Raw genomic sequence first — 10953 nt, 5'->3', positions numbered from 1 at the left:
ACCCATCTTCAGGGTCCAGCTCTAGTGCTGTGGCCTCCCATTCTGCTTGGGCATAGTTCTTTGTGCTTGAGGCTGCTTCACTGCTGGTGAGGTCCGATGTAGTCTTTGGCATACAGTAGGTACACATAAATGCCTGTAGCTGTAAAGAATGAGTCTAAACCAACTCCTTCATTTTACAGTGGAGGCACAGAGTTGAAGAGATGTGCACCCTGCTACTAGGAGACAGGACTGAGGGGGTTCCTGCAGGGCTACACCCCAGGCTAGGCTTTTTCTGCCATTCACTTGGAAAGGAAGCCCTCCAGGGGCTACATTTTCCTGGGAAGACAACTGTCTAGAGCTCACACACTACAGACCCTTCTCAGCTAGGTCTCCTGTCCCAGGGGAGCCATCCACTCTGGAAGTCTCTGGTTCATTCCCACTCTATCTCTCAGATCTTTCCCAATGTCATTCCACAATTCCTTGTACTACCACCTGGACAAAGTTTGAGGCAGCAAGGGCCTTCAGGATTATCCATCCAGGGGACCCACAAAAGCCTCAGAAGGTCCTTCACGTCCCCAACTGTGTGCACAACTCTGTGTGTGTTCTGAACACACAGAGACACCACCTAAATCTCAGGGGTGTCCAAGATCCAAATGAGATACAGAACAACTTATCTGTTGAGCTCCTCATTATATAGGTGTTAATATACATAAGGCTCTTAGGACTGTACCTGGTACATTTCTTTTAAGTTTGTTTATTGGGTGTGTGTGTCGGAGGGGGTAACAGAGAGAGAGAGAGGGAGAAAGAGAAGCCCAAGCAGGTTCTGTGCTGTCAGTGCAGAGCCTGATGTGGGGCTTGAGCCCGCAAACCATGAGATTATGACCTGAGCTGAAATCAAGAGTCAGATGCTTAGCTGACTGAGCCACCCAGGTGGCCCAGTACCTGGTACATTTTAAGCACTCTCTAAGGTATGAGTTGGCCCACAGCCTGTTTTTGCAAATGAAGTTTTATTGGAACACTGCTATAACTGTATAGCTCACAATGTCCATGAAGAATTGGCTGCCATTACAGGTAAACAACAGCAGGCTCTAAGGCACGCAGCTAGTAACCTGGGGCTTGAATCTGTCTGTTCAAGGATCCTGTAACACACCTCTGTGCTTTTTCACTCACCTTAACACACAGTACTCATTCATTCATTCAGCAAGGGTTCAAGGATCCCCTTCTGTGTCCTCTAGGCTGAGCTATTGGGAGGAACGGTTGGGACAGGGGTTTGAAGCTGACCTTATAGATTTGAAGAATGACCTCACTCTGCCTCCAGGGCCCTAAGTGACTAGTCCTGAGTGCCTTCTTTTTGTCTGTTGAATCCAAAAATATTCTTCCTACCTCAGGACCTTTGCATGTGTTGGCTTAGCTGGATCTTTCCTGTCGTTCAGGTTCTAGCTCAGATGCCACCACCCTGGGTATTAAAACTCCTGGGCTCCAGTCACTCTTTATTCTCATGGGGCACTTACCACCATGTGAAATATTTTGTTTACTTGTTTTTTGTTGGTCTTCCTAAGCATAACGTAAGGTTTATCTCATTCATTGCTAGAGCCTAGTGCCTAGAACAGTGCCTGACCCATTGGGCTTTCATGGTATTCAATAATTGTTTACTAAATTAGTGAAATGACTCCTGGACAGGGTGTCAGGCAATGTGGCTTCTCTTCCTGGCTCTGTAAACCTACTCACTGAGCCACATTTCCCTTCTCTGGGTCTCAGTTGCCTCCTATGTAAGGTGGAATGTGAGGGTTGGGTGAGAAGCCCCTAATCTTTTGGTTTGAACATTTTATGATTTAAAAACATTTGCCAGGGACCTGCTCTTGGTAGGTTTGGTGGTAAAGGCTATATTTGACTGTGAGCCTAAGTCCCAGCCCAGGCCCTGGGGACAGATGAGAAAGTCTCTACTGAGGGATAAGGGAAGGAGGAGGTGGGGGGAGGGGTGAGTAGGAGGAGGGGGAGACCCAGAATCAGTCAGGCAGGGAAGGCTCTGAGAGCTGCAGGCCAGAAGCCAAGGAGGAAGTGCACAGAAAAGGGAGGCAGACAAGGAGAGGGAGGATAAGGGTTGTGGGGAGAGCTTCTTTCACTTTTTAGCCGATGAGCTTCAGAGTTGTTTGAAATTTGTATAACAAATATGCATTATTTTTGCAACTGGAAAAATTAAAATGTACATGCCCTTTGACCCAGTAATTCCATTTCTAGGAAATCCCTGTAGATAGAGGCATGTGTGAAATGACCCATGTACAAGGCTATTCACAGCAGCCTTGTTTGAAATAGCAAAATACTGGAAACAATCTAAGTTTCCATCAAAAGGGAACAGACAAGCTAGATAAACCAGAGCACATCTAGAAAATGGAACAGTATAAAGATGTCAAAAGCAAGAGCCTAGCAAGTCTGTACGTGCTGACGTAGAATAATCTCCAAAATCTGTTAAGTAGAAGAAACAAGGTACAGAACGACGTATCCAACATGCTGCCATTTATATGAAAAACTATACACACAAATGTTTAGAAATGCTCAGAATATCTCTGGAACATGTGCCAGTTGCTAGGGGATAGGATTGGGGGGAGAGACTCAATGTTCAATATTCTTTTTATAAAGTTGAGGTAAAATTCACATAACATGAAATGAAACATTTGAACCATTTTATTAAAAAAATTTTTTAAATGTTTATTTATTTATTTTTGAGAGAGAGAGACAGAATGCAAGCAGGGGAGGGGCAGAGAGAGAGAAGGAGACACAGAATCCGAAAAAGGTTCCAGGCTCTGAGCTGTCAGCACAGAGCCTGACGCAAAGCTCAAACTCCGGGACAGTGAGATCATGACCTGAGGTGAAGTCGGGCACTTAACCGACTGAGCCACCCAGGTGCCCCCATTTGAACCATTAAAAAAATTTTTTTTCAACGTTTTTTATTTATTTTTGGGACAGAGAGAGACAGAGCATGAACGGGGGAGGGGCAGAGAGAGAGGGAGACACAGAATCGGAAACAGGCTCCAGGCTCCGAGCCATCAGCCCAGAGCCTGACGCGGGGCTCGAACTCACGGACCTCGAGATCGTGACCTGGCTGAAGTCGGACGCTCAACCGACTGCGCCACCCAGGCGCCCCTGAACCATTTTAAAGTGTACAATTTCCATATAGTCCAACCATCACCTCGATGTAGTTCCACATTTTCATCGCCCTGAAAGGAACCCCCCATATGCACTAGCAGTCCTTTTCCATCTCCTCTCCCCCAGCCCCTAATCTGCTCTTTGGCTCTATGCATTTGCCCATTCTGGATATCTCATATAAATGGAATCATACAGTATGTGACCTTTTGTGTCTGGCTTCTTTCACTTAGCATGTTTTTGAGGTTCATCCATGCTGATTCTCGTCATGGCTTTTATTTTCCACTTTAGGGATGTACCACACCTTGTTTATCTGTTCATCAGTTGGTGGACAGTCGGGCTGTCTCCACTTTTTGGCTCTCAGGAATACCACTGCTATGAAGACTCATGTACAGGTTTTGGCATGAATACCTGTTTTCAGTTCTTTGGGGTACGTATCTAGGAGTGCAACTGTTGGGTCATATGGTAATTGAAGAACTGAAAACTGTTTTCAGTATTCTTTTGTACCTTGTGAATTTTATGCCATGAGCCCCATGAGCAAATATCAGCACTTCCCCCACCCCAGAAAAGAAAAAAAAAAAAAAAAAAAAGAAGGTGTACATAATGGGAAAAAAATAAAGCATACTGTAAAAATGCAAAGGGTTATTGTTAGGTAAGGAGTGAGCAAATATTTATGTAGATGATTTCTGAAAGAAAAATGCATTTTGGACTTAGACCTCAATTCAAATTCCACTGCTCTGTTTCATTCTAGTTCTGGGTATGGTGTACAGGAAGACTTGGCATCAAATCCCAGGTCTGTCCGTTATAGCTGTGCATCACTATACAGGTTACTTAACCTCTCTGTGCCTCAAATGTAAAATAAGGAGAAATCATCTACCTGGCCAGCTGTGATGTGTTGTGCCTGGGCCTATGCCTGGCCCACAGCTGGCTGCCTAGTTTAATGGCCTTACACTTGCAGAGTGCAGGAGACAATCTCTTCTCTCCTGGGATCACTGTTCTCTACAGCCCCTTTCACATAAGATGCTCTGATTCCCCACATGCTCAAGGAACTCTTAGAGGCCTGGCCTGCTGAGCAGTCCTCCTCCCACAATTTCATCATCTCTAAAGCCAAACCTCTCAAAAGAGGGGCCAAACAAGGTGTGAGGGGACAGGAGTCAAGGTCAGGTGCTGGGAAAGGGGACTGCTGTCTGCCTAGGACTTCCCAGGGACAGGGAGCATGGGTTTGCTTTATGGAGCCATGGATCCCAGGGCCATATATGTGGAGGAGTTGGGTGGAGACACAGGGAGACAGAATTTGGGTTTACCTGGAGGAACAACTTTTTAATTGACAGGACATAATGCCAAGCATGGTGTTAAGCACTGTTACATGATTCCACACAAAGTGTCCTCATTTCACAGATGAGGAAACTGAGGCTCAGAGTCCTTTGTCACTGTGCCCAAAACGACAAAATGTAAAGTGCAGCAAGATGTGAACCCAGGCCTGTCTCAATCTAGAACTTGGAAGCTTAGCGTCTGTGCTAAGGGGTCAATGGCCAAGTACGTGACAAATGTGAATGATCACTAATCATCACGTGATAACAATATTGCTGTAAGTAGAGCTGGAGGTGTAGCAATGCAGTGAGCAGTTTGAGGTGGAGGGTATGAGTTGCTTCTTCCCAAGTTCAGGCAGAGGCTGGATTAGCTTTTGGTAGAGATTCAAGTGTTTGATACAATCGACTAGATTTGAGTCCTGGGTTCTAATTGTGAGGGTATGAGATTCCCAAGATCTGTCCCCAGAGATTTAGCTGTAGTTGTTTTCATATGGTTCCCAGGAATGTGTCTTTTTCCAAAGACGATTCAGGTCTGCAGCCACATGTGAGGTCCCCTGGCTTGCATGACCTCTAGGGTCCCTTCTCTCTCTTTTTTTTTTTTAATGTTTATTTATTTTTGAGACAGAGAGAGACAGAGCATGAATGGGGGAGGGGCAGAGAGAGAGGGAGACACAGGATCGGAAGTAGGCTCCGGGCTCTGTGCCATCAGCCCAGAGCCCGATGCGGGGCTTGAACTCACGAACCGTGAGATCGTGACCTGAGCTGAAGTCGGACGCTCAACCGACTGAGCCACCCAGGCGCTAGGGTCCCTTCTAATGTCGATTCCATGATCTTCAATGCCTTAACACCCATGACAGGGAAAGCATTCCTTTGGGCAAAGCATTGCCCTCTCCTCCTACAGCCTTCTTAAATTCCTAAGGCCCTAGAGAAAATGAGTGCAGCAAGCTTTTGGGAAGGCAAAAAAGATAGCAAAGATGGAGGGCACAGAAGCCTCACTGTCACTTTCAGTGGTGACGTGATGCCAGCTCATCTTCCTTCCTTGGCCCGCTCTACTCCACCCCATGCAGAGCCCCAAAACTGTCACGTGCCCTACTGGACCCTGGTCAAGTGCAACCATTCCTACTTTCAGCCCCTTGCTCTCTCTCTGAAACTGCCCAGCGGGGTCAGCTTCCCAGGCATATCAGACAATTCTGCAGAGTTTGTCTGGTCCACAGGGTCCTCTCCCAGCTTCTAGGAGGCCAGTGACAGGCAGGGAGGCAGTCCAGAGAGGCATTCTCAGTGACCTTTGGTTCCCTGGGAAGGACTCAAAGCCGGTAAAAGTTTAGCAAGTACCATGTAATCATTGCCAAAACTCTTTTTTTTTTTTTTTTAAACATAGACTTACTGGGTAATAAAATTTGAGGACTCTACAAGAAATTACCTTTGATTAGTTTTGTTTCTTCTTAAACAGAAAATGTCTATGCCACCTGCTTTTGGCATTAAATAGAAAGTATGAATTCAGTACCATACTGTGTGACCTTAGGGGATTTCAGCTGCTGAACCTCAGTTTCCCCATCTGCAAAGGCCACTGGCCAGTGGTCTGGTAGAAACTGGCGCTGGGGCAGGGGCTCTGGCTGCTGAAAGAGAGGATGTTAAGTTGGGAGCCCAGAGCACAGCCTAGGAAACTGTGGTCTGCCAAGACACCCCTTTTGGGTTTCTGATCATTATTTTTTAATCTTCTGCTTTCCTTGCAGGTTCCTGGCATCCTGTTCTCTCTCCCATCTTGGGAGAAGAAATGTAGTCATTGACATATTAGTATAAAAGTACTTCTCTCAGGGATTTTTCCATGGTAACCCAAGCCTTCCATTCATTCAATGTTCATTACTGAACCCCTTCTACAAGGACTTGGGCTGGGTCCTAAGGATTCAGAGATACAAAAACAAACAAACAAGCAAACAAAAAAATCATCCCTGTCCTCAGGGATGATGTTCTCCCCTAATTTTCAGCCATGTGGGGATGGAAGAAATAGCTTTTTTTTTTTTTTTTTTTGGAAGTGAGGGAGATGCTGCTCTTTGGTTTGAAGTGAAGTTCTAGATTCTATTCCTTTGCTGATTTTATAACCTCTCCTCCTGTTGCCCTACAGCTCTGAGACCATCAGAGAACTTCCAGAACCAGGATTTCACTTAGCACTCATGTGAGCCTGGATAATACTCATGAAAGCCAAAGGCATCTCTAGTTTTACTATGAGAAAACTAAGTCTTAGAAAGTAAACTACCTGCCCATGTCATACAGGTTGCTATTGTTGCCTGGATTCAAACCTAGATCTTCTGGCACAGGTATTTTGGAAATACTGTTTGCCTTGGATTTGAACCTATGATACATGTTACTATGTGGCCCAGAGTAAAGGAGGCAAGAGGAGAAAGAGAGAGCTCACTTAGGGCTGAAATGACCCGATCTCTGGTCCTGATCTGCACCACTCTGACCTTGGCCTTCAAACTAGCAGTAGGACCACCAGCAATAATCACAACCCCCAAGAATTTACCATGAGGTTATTTGTCTTATGTAATGCATCCCTGAAGTTGTGGATTAGTTTCTCATTTTACAGATGAATTGATTGATACTTAGCTGGGAACTTGTCCAAGGTCACCAAATCAGAATCCCATCATAGGGCTGCTTCATGCTTCTTGTACCACCCATGCCATCCACCAGTAGCTAGGCAAGTTCCCCCAATACTTCTGAGCCCCTGCTTTCTAATCTATAACTAGGGATAGCAGGAACAATGCGAGGACTGTATGAGAAGGCATATTCACTGCCTAGGGTAGAAAGAAGCAGGTACTTTATAAATGACAGCATCCTGCTCCCTTCCCTTCCTGAGACCTCTTGCACCCAAGTGGAGTTTAAACCTATAAATGCCAAAAAATACACCTCATATACATCCTAGCCTTTGGGCCTCAAGGTCACCTTCTTTACATGCCTTATTACTCAGGCTTTCCTGATGGTAGGGGAGGTGGAGTTAGAATAGGAGGCCTGCTTGGAAGTAGCCAGGCCCACCCTCAGGATGCTAGATCCCAGGCAGTGTTTCTCAAGAGGGAGGACATCTGACTCTTTTCCTTATCCTAAGAATGAAACAAATGATAATGTCTATACAGTAGATCAGAGAGAAGGGGCCACAGGTGTCAGATAACCTGGAGGCCCCAGGAATGGCCCAGTACCATTTCCACAAAGGTTTATTGAACACCTACTACTGCAAATGCCCACCACTCATGGAGCTCTCTGCTGGAGGCCAGGTGGCTGCAGAGATCCAGGGTGGGGGGCTCTATTCACTTAGCAGGGTTTGTGAACACTTCTCAGAGTCAGAGATTTTCCCATGTGGTAGGTAAGACTGAAAGACAAGGGATTCCCAGGATTTCCAGGATCACGAGGACACAGAGGAGGCACTCTGAGAACATTCAGGAAGGTCAGGAAGTTGGGAAAGGGGGGTGGTTCCAGGCAAAGGGAACAGAAATGTGAGAAGTTTAGAGGTGATGTGGAGAGGATGGGAACGCTGAAAAGGCTACTAGACTCTGGGCTACTAGGTCACAGTTGGGTAAGACAGAGAAACAGGGCAGTCTGTCAGAGTTGTACACCCCGAACTCCTCTTTTCAGCCCCATCTGCATCAACCCCAAGTTAGCATCAATGGGTACTCATGCCAGGCTGGGTAGAAGCTTTGCATTTGTATGACCTCCAAATCACTTTGGGGCCAGACAGTTTTCCAATCCTGGGGTTATTGAGGATATACAGAGGAATAAGTTGCTGCCCCTAAAGTGCTTAAGGTCTGGGGGTGCCTGGTTGGCTCAGTCAGAAGAGCATGTGACTCTTAATCTTGGGATTCTGAATTTGAGCCCACATTGGGTGTAGAGGTTGCTTAAAAATAAAATCTTTAAGGGGTGCCTGGGTGGCTCAGTTGGTTAAGCAGCCGATTTCAGCTCGGGTCATGATCTTGCAGTTTGTGAATTCGAGCCCCACATCGGGCTCTGTGCTGACAGTTCAGAACCTGGAGCCTGCTTCAGTTTCTGTGTTTCCCTCTTTGTCTGCTCCTAACCCTTTTGTGCTCTCTCTCTCTGTTTCTCAAAAAAAAAAAAAAAAGTTAAAAATAAATAAATAAATAAAATCTTTAAAAAAACGTGCTTAAGGTCTGGTCACACAGAAAACTTTCTGAGGCATTAAGAATCCTTGTATAAGGTGTTTCTTAAGAAGGCAAAAAAAAAAAAAAATAGAAATCATGCAAATGTCTAATAACAGATGAAATTCTGGCATACCTAATAGCAGTTAAGCAATTATTAGAAATTATGACTAAAGACTGGTGCCTGGCTGGCTCAGTTGGTAGAGTATGCGACTCTTAATGTCAGGGTTGTGAGTTTGAGCCCCACGTTGGGTGTGGTGCCTAACTTGAAAAAAAAAAAAATTATGACTAAAGAACTTAAAAAGAAACATTCATGACAAATTTAAGGGGGGGGGGAAAGGAGTATTCAGACTATTTGGCAATTTTGATTTTTAAAATATGCACAAAGAGACTAGAGGGAAATAATAATCTTGTTCTCCAGATTTCAAATTGTTTTCTAAACTATTATGTAGCTTCTAACTGTCCAACGATAAGCATGTATTGTTCTTATCATCATGAAAGTAATAAAGATTATTTAAATAATCATCAGTCTCATATCATGGAAAAATACAGTGATGGGGGTCAATTGTGGACCCTGTTTTGTTTTGTTTAGTTTTGAGTAATCTCCACACCTAACATGGGGCTCAAACTCAGGACCCTGAGATCAAGAGTCACATGCTCCACTAACTGAGCCAGCCTGGTGCCCATTTGTTACTTCTCTGGGCCTCAGCTTCCTCATCTATAAAATGAAGACCTGAGGACAAGATGAGAATCCCTTCCTCTTTGAAAAATTCAAACTTTCTTTTATTTTTTTATTTGAGAGTGAGAGAGAAAGCGTGTGTGTGTGTGCACACAAAGAACCAAGGAGGGGGCAGAGGGGCAAAGGCAGGGAAGAGAGAGAGAGAATCTTAAGCAGGCTCCATGGTGGGGGTGGGGTGGGGGGACTCGATCCCATGACCCTGGGATCATGACCTGAGTGGAAATCAAGAGTCGGATGCTCAAGCAACTGAACCACCCAGGCGCTCCTCAAACTAACTTCTAAAGGATACCTGAGTTTAGAAAACTGGCCAGGCTCCTCCACCTGGAAAAAGTGGGGCTGAAGAAAGATTTTGAGGGAAGGAAGGATTTGGATTGGTAAGGGGTGGGGAAGAAGAGGAAGAATATTGCTGGGCCAAAGTTGGAGACATGCCTGATGGGAAGATCTATTCTAGGGAAGAAGGGTTAAGAGTGGGAATACAGCCAAAATGGACTGAGGCCTCTGAAAGATGGTCAGGAGATCCATGGGTTCACCAGGTTGGCTCCATCTGGAGGTGCCAGAAGTTGGGAGTACCTAGAAAACTCTGGGTAAAGTGACACACTTATCACTAATATGAGTACCTGATTCCTATAGGAGGCTGTTCTCTTCATCACAGGGCCTGAATCATGTGTTGGCAATGGGGGTGGTGGGAAACCATGGTGCTCCTGGTCTTGACACAAGCACACAATGGTTCCCTGGCACACAGTAGGTGTTCAGCAATTTATTAAAGGAATGTGTCACTGGGAAAGATATCTCCTATTTTTTAGGCTTCCACTTAGGTTTCCATTTAGGCTTCCATTCAGGCTTCCATCTGTGAAATGGCAGATTAGGAAGGAAATTATAATTTGTGGGGGGGACATGTCACAGGAACATTGTATACTTTCACACTCCCGTATGGTAGAGCCAGCCCTATTTAGAGGTCGGCACACTGAGGCTCAGAAGGGTTGAGTCACTTGTTCACGGTCGGGGTCCTAACTAGTTGACGACTGCAAACACAGCTTCTCTCACTCCACCCACACTGCACATCACTTCCAATCTCAAAACACAGGTGCCATTACCCGGTTTGCAAGGAAAGTCAGAATCATACCCACAGACGCCTGGTCTCGGCTGGGGTCACACAGGAGTCCCCTAATACCCCCGCAGTGTCTTCCCAGGTCCAAACAGCCTCTGGACAGGATCCCCCAGGTCGGGGGTCGAGTTCCCAGGCGGGGCCGACACGGAGGGCAGTGCGACCGGAGGGGAACAAGGGTTTTTACAAGGTGACGGCAGGGTCTGGCCCAGTCTGCGTGGGTTTTCAAGTCGGAGGCAAACCAGCTGGGAGACCGCGTGCTCCAGGCCCGCAGAGGGGTGTCACCACCACCCCGCCATGCCCTTAGGTTGCTCTTCCCCACCCCCCACCCCGGCCCTGGGGCTCTGAATAGGAGGAGAAAAGGTGTGTGTGGGGAGGCGGTATTTAAGCAGAGGGAGGCGAGGACCCAAAGGCGGGGTTGGGGGTTGGAGGCAGGAAGGCGAATGGAATCTTCTAGATCCTTCGAGGTACCCCCTCCCTGGGCTAATAACTATTTGGGTTCCAAAGACTCATCTCCCCGCCCAGAGTTCTATTCAG

This window comes from Panthera uncia, unplaced genomic scaffold, assembly GCF_023721935.1.
Source record: "Panthera uncia isolate 11264 unplaced genomic scaffold, Puncia_PCG_1.0 HiC_scaffold_1555, whole genome shotgun sequence".
In the NCBI taxonomy this organism is placed as follows: domain Eukaryota; kingdom Metazoa; phylum Chordata; class Mammalia; order Carnivora; family Felidae; genus Panthera; species Panthera uncia.
This window is presented reverse-complemented; position numbering follows the sequence as displayed.